A 6,000-nucleotide genomic window follows, 5' to 3' on the forward strand; every position below is an offset into this window, starting at 1 on the left:
GGACTCATCACCTTTTTGTTGCTTAAAGCTATATCTCGGTGTTAAAATGGCACTAATGAGGTACAGCCAACGCTCAGTGTTACCAAGTTTAAAAATAATCGAGTAATACTGTTGCAAAATGTGCCTCAGTATGCTGCATAGTTTGCTTTTTCTTCCAGCATAATTAACTCAACCCTACCGCATAATTTGGCCCTTTTCTGCTGCATAATTCCAGTGGCCCTGCTTATAACCTGTAAGGAAAGCTTGAAGCCCTACTGGTACATCCATAACTTGAAGGACAATAAATTCATGGAGCAGCTGCATTAGTATCCGTGGTGTTCTGCGTAGTCATGAAGTGCAGGCCACATTAAATATCCCACACACTGACACACTCACATACGCTGCAACAACACAATGTTTAAATAGTAATGCTTCTTATTTAAATCATCTCCAGGATGCTGGTGTCAATTGAAGCAATGCCTATTTTAGGCCACACCCTGGATGGAGGCCTGAGAGATTGGAGGGCACTATGAGTTCCCTGGACTGTCCAGTATAGAAAATCTTTAGTCTTTATTTACAGATGAAAGCATTTTCTACCTGGAATACTTAAATTCTCTACCCCAAACTCTGCGGAGCTACAAATCTCTCTGGGCAGTATAGTTTCACAGTCAAATTTATTTTCAAATTGTGAACTACGTTGTAATCAAACTGTCATTTTTTATTTCACCGCAGTTTTAACATGATCAAACTCAAGACTGAACCCATATTAATACATAGGTAGATTACATATTTATGATAATTTAGAATCCCTGCATTTTGTAAATTGTTTTCTATGCAGGACAGTAGTCTCTTCTCTCATGGGGTTTATGATTTAAAAAACAAGGTACATTTTGGGAAATTATATTTCCAATTTTAACTTCTTACAAGATACGTGTGCATTTAACCGTGCACCAATTGGGATGAATTAGTGGGTGAGCATTTGTTTTGATAAGTCAATTCGGGTTTTCTGTGTTACTCTTCAGGATATTGTTTACATTCTGAAATGTCCTTACCCACATTGAGCGGAAATCCCCAAATAGGCACTAGTTAAGTCTGTTTTGTGGGCAGGGGCAGTTTTCAGGCCATCCAGTCACTGTTAAAAAGTGTTATCTGACAACTAATAGACTCTGTCTGATGTCCAAGATATAACAAAGAAGCCACTAAATGGCTTACTATGTAGGCTATTTAGTTGAAAGGTGAGGTATTTTGGACCGGCATCGTAAACATAGTTTGCCAAATATTAACGGTCTCTCCATTGCCTTCTGCTGCAATGACCATTTATGAACAGAAGTCTCAGCCACAATATGTGTTTTATTTTTATCTGTATATCTGGCGGGCAGCTCCTTTTTTCTACAAGGTTTAACTTTATCGTCAGCCAGTGGATTGAGAACCCTTGCCAGCATACTCCTTTTAGGAGTAGTGGAAGAACAGCCTTTCTTCTTGAACTGGATCTTGCTAAGTATGTTGTTTAATGATAAGTAGATTATAGCTTACTATGTGCCTATTACTACTGTTAAACAAGCTACTTATGTTTGTTAACATTCGTTCTGGTAGAGACTCTATCTAACCTCAGATTTCTCCCTTTTTAGGTCGAGGACTACCGGTCTGCCGAAAGGCAGAACCGGAAGTCGGAGATTTTATGACTTGGAGAAGAGGGGCTTTAACCCGCCCCTCTTCTCCCCTGTTCTCCATTGGCTGGCCTCGTAAATACTGGCCAGCCACTGGAGAAGAGGTCAGTCATTCCAAACAGGCCCCGTCCTTTTCGGATCGGGGGCGTGTTTTTTGCGAGAAGTCTCAAGGAGGAGACAACAGCAAAACACGCCCCCGAATCCGAAAAGGACGCTGCCTTTCTGCCCGATGCCAACGCCCGCTCTGATCAGTGTGTAAAGACTCTAGCCACCCTCTTCAAAGGCATTCCTTGTACGTGAAGAGAAATACACAGGTCTGTCCTTCGACAAACGCTGTCCTCGAGTAAAACGCTTGCCATTTCATTTTACGAGACCTAACAAAACGAAAGTGATTTCAAATCAGATTTTAATTGCTCCGGTATGCAACGTTATATTACACAATGCTGAGTGTTGTTTATTTATTTATTCAGCCGTCATATTTTATGTTATGATATGTAGAGCGTGCAACTGTGTGTTATACTAATGGTATGTTTGCCCGCTTTTTTCTTGTGCATGGCTGCTAGCTGGGTGGCTTCGTAGCGCTCCAAGGTGTTAGGGAATAGCATGGTATGCTATTGTGTGTTGTGCTGGTGCGCGCTGCTATAGCTGGGTGTCCTCGGTCCTGTGAGGAGAAAGCATAGTTTAAAGATTGTTACTTCTGAAATGAGGGCGCACTTGTCTGGGGTAGGAGTCGAATAAGCGCCAAACACCGCCCGCCCGTCATCTATTTGTGAAGGTTCCTTTGATTGGACACCAGTCAAACCGCTGCTTTACCACGATGTGGACACTAGTTTGTACTGTGCGTGCGGTAGCCGTGTTCCTCATCATTGTGATACGCACTGGACTCCGTGTTTTCACACCCTGGGGTTCTTCACTTCTTAAAGGTGTCTCCTCCTTTTAACTGCCCACAAAATGACGAGATGACTTTACAGAATCGAGGCAGGCACTGCGCCCACACTGGAGGCAGTGAGGCACTCTGCCCCCAGAGAGAATTGTCCCCCTCCAACAGCGACTCAGGTACCCCACAGATTCGGTATTCTGTCCCCACTCATAGGCTCGGCTGGTGCCCACGCTTCCGTTCCTCGAGTGGCTCTGCCCCAGTGGTACCCTGCGCAGGATTAATGCTCCGTTTGGTACCCTCGCCCCATTTTCAATACATGCCTGCCCTCCACAGGTGCCTTTTTGGTGCCTCGCACTACGGGGGGTGCCCTGTTTCGTACCCCCACCCCAGAACATGCTGTGTTTGGTGCCCTGCCCTCCACAAATGCCCTGCACAGTAACCCCACTCTCTTGCCAAGTTGGATGGGTACCCTGTCCTCCAGGGGGCGTGGCCTCAGCCACCTTACCCATACTGACCCCTTGCTCCCCAGGAGCTCGGTTTGGTCAGGAACTTATCTTCAGAACCCCCAATAGCGCCTCGGTGTGGCACCGTGTGGCCTCGCGCAGCCTCCTCTCCTTCGCGGTGCTGTGAGCTCTGCCGCTCTTCTCTCCCTGTAGCCAGCCCAGCTGTGCGGACGACATCTGATCGGTGCAGTCGTGCCCACCCCAGCTGTGCTGACGAGCGTCATTGGTCCTTCTAAACTCCCTCCACCCCTTGCTGTTCTGTGCTGATGTGGTGCATTCACCCCCCCCTCTCACCAATGGTCTCGGCATTGGTAAAGTTAGAGCTATTGGCATTGCTCATGACATTATTTTTGTTTATGTTTTTGTTTTTAAACATTTAAAGAAACGGCATTGTCATGAGCAATGCCAATAGCTCTAACTTTAACAATGCCGAGACCGTTGCATTGTAAATGCTTGTTGGATATTCCTACGGCATCAGACTGGATCCAGAAACCTTTCAGCAGTACCTCAGAATGTTAGTAGGTGGCGCCATGCGGCTCCACACCAAAGCCATTTTGCTCTTGAAATGATCTGCGACCCTATATAGATGTCAATCTGCACACTGACGTCAATTGCTTTTGAGACTGTCCACTTCTCCAGATGCCGAACCCAAAAGTAAATTAGGGTGACCAGTGTGCATATTCCTAGACTTGGGATCCTATTAATGGATGGAGTCCAATTCCAGAACGGAGAGAGTGGTTGTGTCAGCGAGGAATCTGCAGCTAGATAGCCTCAACCAAAAAGAGCCTTAACTTGTTTTTCTATTACAGACATCTAGCCGCAGATTTGTCTCCTTTTAAATCCATACTGAAGCAGTTACTGTAAGGAGGTGGTCAAAGGAGATAGTCCTGCAGGACCTAGCGGGCAAAATGTCCTGCTTGCCAAACCTGACTCTCCAGACAATGTGATGCTGAGATTTAATTACATATTTGTGATGCTTCTCCTGTAAATACCCAGCAGTATGCTTAGAGATATCAACTGGATGAAAGGGACCTTTGTGTGTGTGGGAGGGGCACAGGCCTCGTCACAAAGCTGCTAAACTACCAGCTAAAAGTACCGCAGAGGAGCTGCAACTTCCACCCACAGAGTCTTATTGCTTGGCTTCACAATTGTCACTTGTGGTGCATATACTGAAGCTGGCTAATGAGACACCTACGTGGGTTTTTCTGGAGTGGTGTCTGCATCACTAAAAAGGGGAACTTACAGCTCTTTCCACTGGCCATGGTTTTTCCAGCCGCACAGCCGACCCAATTATGCATGCCACACACTATGCATGGTATCGTGTCCATCATCTGCTTTGCTTGCCATGCCCGCTCCATCTTAAGGCGCTGCTATGGGGGGACAAGCATATTAAGATTTGGGTTGAGAAGGATGACTGGTCGCAGTGGAGGAACAAGGGGATTCGCCATGTGAATGACCTGATTCAGGACGGTGTATTGGTCTCCTTTGCGGATCTCAAACGCGATCATGGGATACCTCAAATCGCAACACTGGCAGTATTAACAGCTCACACACGCTTTGGGTGCCATCCTGCAATATAGCGCCTGATCCCCAGAACATTTCTGAGGTGGACAAGTTGATCTTCCCAGGTGGACCTAAAGACAGCTATATTATCTAGACATGCTGCACTATAGGCTTCCAGACCTGTTGAGACTTTATTCACCAGCCTCTGAAATGTGGCAGGGCATTCCTCAGACCAAATGGCATCACAATACATTGATAATGCCTACTAGGGGTTGAGAATTCTGTTTTTGGCTTGGCATCCTCAGTTAGTCTGATTTGCAGTAGCCAGCTGCAAGGTCAAATGTACTCAGAAACTTGGCTGAGGACAAAGTGCCTATGAGCTCATCTGCCCTTGGGATTGGATGGGCATCAGCCCTAGTGACTGCATTGAGACCCCTGTAGTCCAAACAAAACCTCATCTCTCTCTTGCCATCTTTGGTGTGAGGTTTAGGTACAAGGACTACTGGACTAGCCCAAGGGCTAACTGAAGGCTTAATGACTCCCAATTCCAGCATCTTTTGGACCTCTATCCTGATGCAATCCCTGACATGGTCAGGCTGTCTGTAGATTGTACTCTTAACAGGCAGACTGTCACCTGTGTCCACGTCATGGGTATACCAGGTGGGTTGACTGGTTCTCAGGGAGTAATACAAAACACAAGACCTGGTAATATCAAAGCACTTTTTTGATTACATGGGATTAGTAGAAGGGTAATGTGAACATCTATTACACCATCAGCAGTAGTCCTTATCATGAACTATCAACAAAATCTCTTGTGCCAAAGAACCTAATATTTACAAATTGCAAGAATTGAAAAAGGCAACCAACCATGTGAAAAATATTCCACCAAAAACATAAACAGGAAAAGGTGTGAAGAATGAGAAAGCATCTCACGTGCGCAACACCAGAGGAGCTGCTGGCAGGTTCTCGCCAGTTTGCTCACGAGTTTCTCATCATCGATGTCTTTCTCATGTAAATAATGATGTGAGAAAAATAGTGTGTGAAAAAAACCCGGGGAGGTTTGTTTAGGCAGCCCAAAACCAAAACAAGGAAGAAAAAAGGGAAGACCCGTGTAGTCTTACAGGTAAAATTAGGTCTGACCCACGTGTATAGTTCCAAATATTTTATTCGGCTCTGTGACTCATCCCAAGGTTAAAACCACGGTCATGTTATGTAACCACATTTAAGAATGGCCAACATGTTTCATTGCCTACTCATCTTTGCGGCAAATTCATCAGGGCGTCAAGGAACTGCAATCGCTTCCCTGGATTTTATCTATTTGAAAACAAAAATAACTGCACACATGCAGAGAACATAAAACACATGTAAGGTTGGTGAATGCATGAAAAAACCAATTACACCCCACGTAAAACACCTGGAGACATATATCCTTACGAAAAGGACAACATAAAGGGTATCAGTATGGATT

Source organism: Triturus cristatus, chromosome 7, assembly GCF_964204655.1.
Source record: "Triturus cristatus chromosome 7, aTriCri1.1, whole genome shotgun sequence".
NCBI classification, from domain to species: Eukaryota; Metazoa; Chordata; class Amphibia; order Caudata; family Salamandridae; genus Triturus; species Triturus cristatus.